Source organism: Leucopleurus acutus, assembly GCF_964270905.1.
Source record: "Leucopleurus acutus genome assembly, chromosome: 8".
Lineage (NCBI taxonomy): Eukaryota > Metazoa > Chordata > Mammalia > Artiodactyla > Delphinidae > Leucopleurus > Leucopleurus acutus.
Window position 1 is genome coordinate 83,498,546 of NC_139151.1, and position 11,924 is coordinate 83,510,469.

Here is an 11,924-nt window from a genome sequence, read left to right on the forward strand (position 1 = left end):
ATCTACTGCCGCCCAAGGAGCCCCACATCAGTGGTCCAGTACCTTCCTCTCCCCTGCTTCTTGGGAATGAGCTGTCCACATAGAGCATCCTTTTTTCTCTGATCCTGTGTGCCCAGAGTCTTACAGGAACTCCCCAGTATTTTAGCATTTCCTTTTGGAGGTTTCCATCTTCTGCCATTATTACCCACTCTTCTTGCATGTTGTCTACTTTTTCAGCTAGAGACTTTAACATATTAGTCATAGTTATTTTAAACTCCCTGCATCATATCTAAACCCTGTTCTCATCCTTGCTTTGCCTCTTCAGACTGTGTTTGTTCTTCCCTTTCATCATGTCTTGTAATTTTTTCGTTGAAAGGCAGACATGACCTATCAGGTAATAATAACTAAGGTAAAAAAACATTTAGTGAACTTTTATGTAAATCTGGCCAGCAGTTGAGTTGTGTTTCATGTTTGCTGTAACTGTAAGTGCCAAGGGCCTCAAATTTCTCTAGGGTCCTTGTTTTTATCTCCTCTGTTGTCTTTGGGTTTCCCTAAGAACTCCTTTTTTTTAAACATCTTTATTGGGGTATAATTGCTTTACAATGGTGTGTTAGTTTCTGCTTTATAACAAAGTGAATCAGTTATACATATACATATGTTCCCATATCTCTTCCCTCTTGCGTCTCCCTCCCTCCCACCCTCCCTATCCCACCCCTCCAGGCAGTCACAAAGCACCAAGCTGATCTCCCTGTGCTATGCGGCTGCTTCCCACTAGATATCTACCTTACGTTTGGTAGTGTATATATGTCCATGCCTTTCTCGCACTTTGTCACAGCTTACCCTTCCCCCTCCCCATATCCTCAAGTCCGTTCTCTAGTAGGTCTGTGTCTTTATTCCTGTCTTATCCCTAGGTTCTTCATGACATTTTTTTTTCTTAAATTCCATATATATGTGTTAGCATACGGTATTTGTCTTTCTCTTTCTGACTTACTTCACTCTGTATGACAGACTCTAGGCCTATCCACCTCATTAAAAATAGCTCAATTTCGTTTCTTTTTATGGCTGAGTAATATTCCATTGTATATATGTGCCACATCTTCTTTATCCATTCATCCGATGATGGGCACTTAGGTTGTTTCCATCTCCGGGCTATTGTAAATAGAGCTGCAGTGAACATTTTGGTACATGACTCTTTGAATTATGGTTTTCTCAGGGTATATGCCCAGTAGTGGGATTGCTGGGTCATATGGTAGTTCTATTTGTAGTTTTTTAAGGAACCTCCATACTGTTCTCCATAGTGGCTGTACCAAATCACATTCCCACCAGCAGTGCAAGAGTGTTCCCTTTTCTCCACACCCTCTCCAGCATTTATTGTTTCTAGATTTTTTGATGAGAACTCCTTCTTAAATAGAGTCTGAGTCTTACAGTTCTTTCAGCTACAATCCACTTATTATACAGGAGCCCTGTTAATATGGTGGTAAAGGGTGGGGGAAGGGAAGTGTTGTATAAACTTATGATTAAATTTCAGTCTTCCTATGGGTTTGCATCCCCTTACAAATGTTTCTTTGCTACCCCTTCTCCCTTAGTTGTTACAAGAAAGGTAGAGGAGGCTGGAGACAGGAAACTGCTCTTCTCCCAGGTGAGATAAGGCTCTGAAAAGACTTTCCCACTAGAGAGTAGTCCTATGTAATGGAGAACATTCTGGGCATATTTCAAAATGGTTACTTTCCTTGTTTACCTGCCAGAGACATAGGTGATTTTTTTCTTGGCACTTACCATGAGAACCTGGTGGGATTCTTGGAGGTAAAACCATAAAACGTCTGACCCCCTGCTCTCAAGACTATAGCCCCAGGCTTCCCTGGTGGCGCAGTGGTAGAGAATCTGCCTGCTAATGCAGGGGACACGGGTTCAAGCCCTGGTATGAGAGGATCCCACATGCCGTGGAGCAGCTAGGCCTGTGAGCCACAACTACTGAGCCTGCGCGTCTGGAGCCTGTGCGCCACAACAAGAGAGGCCGCAATAGTGAGAGGCCTGCACACCACGATGAAGAGAAGAGTGGCCCCCCGCTTGCCACAACTAGAGAAAGCCCTTGCACAGAAACTCAGACCCAACACAGCAAAAATAAATAAATTAATTAATAAATTCCTACACCCAACATCTAAAAAAAAAAAAAAAAAGACTATAGCCCCCAGGGCAGTCCCCGTCTCCCTTTAGTCCACACACAGCCTCAGCAATTCATCAAGGTTGTGGTTCCAGCAGCTTCTCCTCCAGGTCAGCTGATCTTGACCCTTGTTTCTCTGCATTCACTTGTCTCTCCAGATTTCATGGTGGTGGTTTGCCCTGCAACCTCAGTTTTCTGGTGGGTCCAAGAAAAGTCCCTGCTTTTCAGCTTCTTTCTTGTTGTGAGGTCAGGAGTGACAACCTCTAAGCTCTTTTCTTGTTGGAGTTGAAACTGGGAGTCCCAAGGCAGGCTAGTTTATGATTGTCTGAAGTTAGTCTTTTGACTGACTAGTTTTGCTTTGACTGTGAAATCCAACAGTTGGTAGTAACAGGCCCATCCATCCCAAGAACAATACTTTATATTACTTGAATCCATTTAAATTTATTGACACATTTTATGGGCCAGAAGATGTTCTAACTTGGCAAATTTTGTGCACTTGAGAATAATATGTATTCTGCTGTCATTGTGTAGAATTTTCTAAAAAATCAATCAGCTCAAGCATAGTTAGTGCTATTCAAGTCTACTATTTGCCGATTTTCTGCCTACTTGTTCCATCAGTTATTAAGGGACCATTTAAAAAATCTCTGACTCTAGTTGTGTATTTGTCTATTTTTCTTTGTAATGCTTTTTTGGCTTCATTTATTTTGCAGCTCTGCCATTAGTTGTATCAACATTTAGGACTGTTGTGCTCTCTTGATTAATTGACCCTTATGTGATTATGAAATGACTTTTTCTTGGCAATATTCTTTGTTCTGAAATGTGCTTTGTCTGATACAAATATAGTCATTCCAACTTACCTTTGGTTAATGTTGGCATGTTATTTTTTCCCATCCTTTTACTATTAAGCTCATTTGTGTCTTTATATTTAAGGTACATTTTCTGTAGGCAGCATATAGCTGTGTATTGCTTTTTTACACAATTTGACAATCTCTGCCTTTTAAACTGGGCTGTTTATATGATTACCTTTAATGTGATCATTAACACGGTGAGGTTTGAGTCTTATTGTCTTGCTATTTGTTTTCTATTTGTCTTGTCGGTTCTGGGTTCCCCTGTTTCTCTTTTGTCTGCCTGCTTTGGGACTAATTGAGTACTTTTTATGATTCCATTCTGTGACCACTGTCGGCTCATTAACTCTAACTCTTTGCTTTGATATTTTTGTGTTGCTTTAGGGTTTAGGGTTAAAACACATTTTTTCACACTATTAATCGAAGTTAAAGAATTGATTGCTAAAGACTCACAGGACCCAAAATAACAATGTTTACAAACCTACAGGAAAAGGATACAATATACAACATTAAAGTAAAGACATGTATCAAAACGAAGGCTATCTCACAGTCCTGGGTCTGGAAAAGTCAGAAGGAATCTCCTGTTGTCCCCCTTTCCGTAAAAGCCATAGCCAAATGCACTTAATCTTTTAGGTCAGGAGCCACTGTTGTGTATACAGAACACCTCAGAACTAATGAGCCCCAAAGGGCACGCAGCCTGGTCCTATAAGCATATTCTTGCTACATAACAGCAGAGTCCTCCAGGAATCTCAAAAAACAATGCTGACAACTGGTAAAAATCCACCCCTCCCACCCCCACCCCCGCCCAGATTCTTCAGACCCTTGGTTTCAAGACAACACAATGAATGGGTATGTTTCATGGTTTCATTAGGAGTCAGTGCTATGCAGAAACTTTAGCAAAACGACTCAGCCTAGCCTGCTGGAATTAACCCTTACCACACAATCTTTAATATATCACAGTTTGTCGTCAAGTGATATGACACCCTTCATATATAATAGAAGAACCTTAAAACAGCAGTCTTCCATTTCTGTCCCCATGGCCTTCATACTATTGTTAGTATGCATCTTACTTATGCATATGTTATAAACCCCACAATACATTGTTATTCATTTTGTTTGAGCAGTCAATTCTATTTTTTAAGGTTTTATATAGTAAGAAAATATTATATAAGAAAAGTATCTTGGGACTTCCCTGGTGGTACAGTGGTTAAGAATCTGCCTGCCAATGTAGGGGACATGGGTTCAAGCCCTGGTCCAGGAAGATCCCACATGCCACGGAGCAGCTAAGCCCGAGGGCCACAACTACTGAAGCCCACGCGCCTAGAGCCTGTGCTCTGTAACAAGAGAAGCCACTGCAATGAGAAGCCTGCACACGGCAACAAAGAGTAAACCCCGCTCGCCGCAACTAGAGAAACCCCCCCACCCAGCAGCAAAGACCCAACGCAGCCAAAAATAAATTAATTAATTTAAAAAAAAAAAAAGAAAGAAAAAAGAAAAGTATCATATATTCATCCTTTCAGTTACCATTTCTGGTGACTTTCATTTTTACATTAGAGCCAAATTCTATGTGGTAATGTTTTCCTTCTGCCTTTTTTGTTTCTCTAGTCCTCCTTTACAGCTTTCTTTTGCATTAAGTGAACGTTTTCTAGTGTAACATTTTCATTCCTTTAATGATTTTTTAATGATTTTTTCCCACTATTCATTTTTTAGTTTTTTCCTTAGTCCTTGCCCTAGGGCTTACATTATACATTTTAATTCATCAGGATCTACTTTAGATATACTAACTAAAGATACAAAGGTATACTATGTTACGGCTGAGTAGAGGCTCTACCTTATGGGTAGGGGTGCATGGAAGAAGAGGCCCAACCTTTCAGCTGCACTTGCCTGGATTTAGCTTCCATGATGTATAGTTAGGAGAGATGAGAGATGCTGATGGCCTGTTCCTCCTGAAAAATACCATACCCCTCAGCTGGGAGCTGTGGGAGAGCCTGTGTTCCTGGCTGTGCCTACCTGGAGTGGAGTTTCTGCCATACTGAGCTGGAAGGGGAGCGAGAGGGAGTGGTTCATGGTTCAAATGCTACAGACTCTCCCTGGTTTTACCTTGATCCTTATCACATACTTTTAAGTTTAAAAGTTTAAGATGACTTTTTTTCTCTGGCTGCTTTTAAGATTGTCTCTTCACCACTGGTTGTAAACACCTTGATTACGATGTGCCTCCATGGAGTTTTCTTCATGCTTCTTGTGCTTGGGGTTTGTTGAGCTTCTTGGATCTGCAGGTTATAGTTTTCATCACGTTTGAAAACTTTTGGCCATTATTTCTTCCAATTTTTCTTGTTTCTGCTTCACAGACTCAAATTACTCATATCATAGGCCACTTAAAGTTGTCCCAAATATCACTGATTCTCTTTTTATTTTTTAATTTATTTATTTATTTTTGGCTGAGTTGGGTCTTCGTTGCTGCGCGCCGGCTTTCTCTAGTTGTGGCGAGCGGAGGTTACTCTTTGTTGCGGTGCGCGGGCTCCTCATTGTGGTGGCTTCTTTTGTTGCGGAGCACAGGCTCTAGGCACGTGGGCTTCAGTAGTTGTGGCTCGCGGGTTCTAGACCGCAGCCTCAGTAGTTGTGGCACACGGGCTTAGCTGCTCCGCGGCATGTGGGATCTTCCCAGAGGGCTCGAACCCGTGTCCCCTGCATTGGCAGGCAGATTCTTAACCACTGCGCCACCAGGGAAGTCCCCTTCTTTTTATTTCTTAACTTCATTTTTCTCTGTATATTTCCTTTAGGATAGTTTCTATTGCTGTGCCTTCAAGTTCATTAATATTTTGTAATGCCATTGTGACATTGTGATTTATTTTATGAAATATATATTTGGCCTTTGTCTCCTTCTTGACACAGAGCTAAGTGATAAGAATGATAAAGATGTCCTTTGTTATTCATAACAAGCCCCTTTCAACTACCTCTGAGTTTATGTTAATAAAGTGACCTTTGGAAAGCACCTAAGGATTGCCAGGGCAACTAACCATGCAATTATAGGATTGGAACTTTCAGCCTATCCTCCAACTTCTAGCCTCCAAGGAGGAGAGAGGGGCTGGAGCTTGAATTAATCACTCACGGCCAATGATTTAATCAAGCATGCCTATGTAGTGAAGCCTCCATAAGTCCCAAAAGGACAGGGTTTGGTGAGCTTCTGGGTTGGTAAAGACATGGAGGTCCTGGGAGAATGGCAAGCCCAGGGAAAGCATGGAAACTCCGAGTCCCTTCCCACATACCTTGCTCTATGCATCTCTTCCATCTGGCTGTCCTTGAGCTACATCCTTCTATAATCCAGTAAATAAAATGTTCTCCTTGAGTTCTGTGAACTGTTCTAGCAAATTAATTGGACAAAGGAGGGGGTTCAACCTATAGATGGTCAGTCAGAAGCACAGGTAACAACCTGGACTTGTAATTGTCATCTGAAGTTGGGGATGAGACAGTCTTTTGGGACCGAACCCTTAATCTGTGGGATCTGACACTATCTCCAGGTAGATATGTCAGAATTGAGTTAAATTGTAGGACTCAGGTAGTGCTGCAGAATTGCTTGGTGGTGTGGGGAAAACCCCAGACACATTTGGTGGTCAGAAGTGTCAAAAGTGAAATACTGTAGTGGTATTCAGAGAATATTGTATGTGATGTAAATGAAAACAATAGTTTTTCTTTATATCCATGCAGTGTATTTTTCATCTCAGGTAACATTTTTTAATCTCTGGACTTTCAATTTGAGTCTTTTTTGTGTCTTCCTTGTCTCCTCAGAACCTTTTAGATATACTGAATACAATTATAACTGTTTTAATCTTCTTCTCTGTTCATTCTAATGTCTTGATGCCAAAATCTTGGATCTCTGTGCACCGATGTCGAACCGAAATACGGAGACAGAGTTTTGGAGGAAGAGAAAGAATAGCTTTATTCTTTGCCAGGCAAAGAGGGAACACAGTAGGCTAGCACCTCAAGAACTGTGGCCCCCTCCCTGGGGAATAGGAAGAGGTCTTATAGTTAGGGCTCATGGTCAGGAGTATGTGATAAGGATCAAGGCAGTAACAGTCTTGCATTCTTCTTTCTTCTGCAAAGTTTCAACACAACACCGGGTCTGGTCATCTCCAAGGGTGGGGTTGGTGACAAGATTAAGGTGTGTGCAGCCTCTCAGGTGGTTGATGAGCTTCTCTGGTCCCTTTAATCTTGCCTCAGGTGGTTTCATGGCTGCTCCTCCCTTGATTAGCAACTGTTCCAATCTGCCCTTTGGAACCCAGGAGAGGTCATGCAGGCTGGAGTCTTGCCTCCAAGAAATGGGGAACAGAAAGACCTCCATGCCTGGGAGCCCCACAGGGCCCCACTTGGTTTCAATCTGTGTCAGTTCTGGGCCAGTTTTTATTGACTGATTATTCTCTTCATTATGGGTCATGCTTTCATGTCTTTTTGTATCTGATTGGATGCTAGTAATTGTGAGTTTTACCTTGTTGGGTGCTGGATAGTTTTTGCATTCCCGTAAGTTTTTCTTGAACTTTTTTCCTGGGATGAAGTTCAGTGCCTTGGAAATGGTTTGATTTTTTTCAAGTCTTGCTTTTGTGCTCTTAGACATTTTCTGGAGTTGTGCTCAGCTTAGGGCTAATTATTCCCCATCACTGAGGCAAGACCTACTGAGTACACACTTTACCCAGTGCCCCATGGACTAAATTTCCAGTCTGGCTGCTGGGAACAGGCATTGTTCCTGGTACTCACTGTTCCTTCTAAACCCCCCTTGCAGATGGTTCATTCCTCAGGCTCGTGGATGCAGGGATCAGCGGTCTACTGAATACTCAAGGGGACCCTCTCTCTGATCTTTGGGGTTCTCTCTTTGTGCAGCTATGTGTTCTCTCTCCTAAGAAATGTGGCTGATTTGGTCCCTGGACCCTCACCTTTCTCTTTTCAACTCAGGGAATCTGCCAGGCTTCACCTTAGTTTCCCCTCTCTGAACCATGCCCTGGAAAATACGTGAAGGCAAGTAAACTGGGGTAATTGTAGAACTCACCTTACTTATTGCCAATGTCCTTCATTGCTGGTGTCCAGCGCATTGAAAATTGTTGTTTCATATATTTTGTCTGGTTTTTTTGTTGTTTGTTTATTTGTTTCAAATGGAAAGGTAAATCCAGCCCCTTCCTTCACCCACCTTGACCAGAAGCAGAAATTGGTAGTTATTATTATTCTACTGTTTATTCAAAATATCTGTTGGGCACCTATTTGCATGAGGCACTGCCCTTGGTGCTGGGTATACAGGGATGAATCAACAATAATGGTCCCTGGCCTCAAGGCTAATCTGTCTTATGGGGATCAACTTGTGTGGAAAGGCAATAAATGTGCTGGTCCCTGGACTTATGCACATAAACACGAATCATATGTGGTCCTTCCTTTCAATGAATTCAGAATTAAGGGAGACGGAGACAGATTTGTTAATCCAAAGCAAACTGTGAAAGGTGTTATGTGTGAGATACAAAGCTTAGGGAGAAGTAATAAGTTCTGACTGGAGGTATAAGGGAAAACCTCATGGGGAAGGTGACATTTGAGTTGAGCCTTGAAGACTGTGTGTAATTTTGAATGGAGGAGTAGAAAAAGGAAGAATGTTCAAGGTGCTTTTAAACCTGAAAGCAGTTAACCATGATTGCCCCTAGCAGACACAGTCAGTGGCTTGCTCTTCCTCGCCAACAGAACACTAATCACGTACTTCAGAGGAAGCTACATATCTTCCAGCTCCAGGAAGTGAATCTTGATTTGCCTAAATCAGCACTGGAAATTCCATTCTCCTTGCCTGTCACTGAATCAGGCATAGGCCTGTGACACAATTCTGGCCAGTTAGATGTGAAGGAATGTCTGCTGGGAGAATTTTCTTGTTAATAAAGAGAGGAAACACTCCTTTTTTACCCTCTGCTTCTGAGAGAAAAAACACAAAACAGAAAACCTGGTTTCTTGATGATGTCGTCAACCCACTTGGAAAAAAACAAAAGCTCCACTTGAATTAACCACTCTGAAATTGATCGAACATGAGACTTCTTGTTCCGTGAGACGACAAAGTTTTCTTATTGTTCTAGTAACTTCTGGTTGGATTTTGTTGTCTTTGATGATGTTACTTGCAGCCAGAAATAATAGATCTGCATACCCCAACCGACCAGACCATCTTTTTTTTTTTTTTTTTTTTTTTTTGCGGTACACTGGCCTCTCACTGTTGTGGCCTCTCCCGTTGCAGAGCACAGGCTCCGGACGCGGAGGCTCAGTGGCCATGGCTCATGGGCCCAGCCACTCCGCGGCATGTGGGATCTTCCCGGACCGGGGCACGAACTCGTGTCCCCTGCATCGGCAGGCGGACTCTCAACCACTGCGCCACCAGGGAAGCCCCAGCCCATCTTTTTGAAATCTGCTTTTCCTTTCCACTGGTACAAACTGCTGCTAAATGTCACTCCTCTTGCCTCCGGTTCCTTTGCCTCATCAAGAATACAGATTAAAAATGACAATATACTTAGCCATACATGCACATAGGAAGAAATAAAAGGCAATTTTTAAAATGAAAGAAAGCAATTACACAGTGAAATACCTTGACTATTTAATATCGTCACTCATTCCTGATCCTTTGGTTGAGAGGACTTGTTTCACTCTCATAGGACAGTAGAGGAATGAAAATATAAAAGAATAGAATGTAGGCAAGCCCAGGGGAAATGATATAAACTTCCACATTCACAGCAGTGCTGGAATTCTCTGGTAATTCCCATGGGAGCCAAGACTACCTCTGGAACAATCTAACTGTTGGAAACCACTAGTGTCTGGCAGGAAACCAACTAGAACAGGGTCAAAAGATGTGCCATTCTCATTCCTGAGAGTCTGCATCAATCCCGGGGGCCCAGGCCTGCCGCTAGCAACACTGCAAATAAGCAAAGACTGGCTCCAAACTCCACCCACTTTCTCATTCCCTTCTTTATCCTCCTCCTCTTTTTCTAGCTTTGATCTTCTTGGCTCTGTGCCTCCTCCCACTCCTCCCCCTCACCCCCCACTCGGCAAATCACATCCTGCTTGCCAGATGAGCACAGAAGGTACTAAGCCACCTGCCTCGGGGCCCCTTGTGTTTCAATGCGGAGCTCTTACACACCCAAAGAAATGCTTCGTATTGCTTGAAATCCAAGCCTCTGGACAGGCAGTGGGGGACAAGCCACTCAAGCACAGCACTTCCTGTCTCATGCAAAGGCAGTGCAGGTGGGGTGAGGCCCCAAGGAATACACCCGGGTCTCACTGCCAACCAGTGGGGATGTACAGGATCACAAGGACTTTACCTCAAACTCTAATGCTCTCTGCCCATTCACACAGAACTTACCCTCCTCTCATATATTCAAACTCCTGCTGTCTGGCTTATTCCTCTCACCTTCTGTCTCAGTTTAGATGTCCCTTCCTCCAGGAAGCCTTCCCAGATCGATCCCCTCTGACATAACCCATGACACTGAATGCCTACCTCCCCAACAACTTGTCATGCTGATTTGCCATCTGTGACTACTCAGTAAACCAGTGCCCAGCGTAGCCCTGACATTTAGCAGGTGCTCAGTATAATGAATGAATGAATTAGTGAGTCAATGAATGAATGAATATTTGTTCACATACAGTATAGTTCTCCAAAGAACATGACTGTCATGTTCCCCAGTGTACCCTCAACACCCAGTCCAGTGCTTAGGCCATGGAAGGCACACAATCATTATTCACTAATTGACTGAAAGAAGTCTTCAAAAGACAGGTACTTGGACCTATACTGCTGTCGATAATGTCCTGTTATCCTTATTGCAAGAGCAAGAAGCACAGCCCAGTGACCTTTTCTAGAGGATCAGGGATGGGGGACGGAGCAAGATGAAGGAGAAGCTCTGGGAGTTCAGCTGCCCAGGGCTATAGGGCTGGGCTCCTCTTCAACCACAATTTTAGATGACTAGAGGTTCATAACCTGGGGCACACAGTGGGGCTTCAGAAGATCCGTGCATCCTCTGACACTTTAATCAAACATCCAAGCCTGTAGCTGTATGTACATTTTTCTGTAAGAGGGTCCATGGCTTTCAGTGAGCCTCAAAAGGCTGTAACACACAAAGAATCGTTGCTCTAGCTGAACTGTCCAATATGACAGCCACTAGCCACACGTGGCTATTTAAGTTTAAATCTAAGTTAAAATTTCAATGCCTCAGTTCCACTAGCTACCTGTCAAGTGTGCTCACTAGCCTCTCCCTATTGGACAGCCCAGATATAGAACGTTTTCATCACTGCATAAAGTTCTACAGAGCTTCTCTATAGCGGTAGCATTACTCCGGATTCAACGTACAGACAAGATTTGTTTAAGACATGTAGTCCTTTTGTACAGTGAGTTGCCATCCTTTAGAAATGAAAGCAGACATCCCAGATCCTGACTGCTTTTGAGACCATCTGCCAACTTGGGGCCTGCACTCCTCCTGGCAGCCGGAGTGCATAGGGCTGCTCTGTTTAGATGGTCCCTCGTCATGTTGACGTCATCTGCTTGGCCCTCCACCACATTTGAGTTTGCGACCCTTGTTTCTAGGAGACCTCGCCCACCCGGGTCTCCTTCCAGTCTCTTTGCGTTTCTAATCACACTCCAAGTTTGGGTAAGTGGGGTTGAATTTGTTTTAAGAGCATTTCTTGGGGCGGCGTCTGAGGCTGAGATTCGGGCTCCCAGCTGGAAGTTGGGGAGAGCCAGCGCCTCCCTCCGTTCAGTTCTATGGAACCGAAAGGGGAGAGGGAATTTTACCCCGAACATCTGTTGCTTGACAAAGAACTTCCCGGTCTTCTTACCAGCCCGCCAGTCCCCAGCCCAGTCCGCCTGGGCCCGCCCCTCGCGACGTGATCGCGGGGAGGGGCCGAGGCGAAACCCGAGCCCTGCGCCCACCACCCGGGCGGGCGAC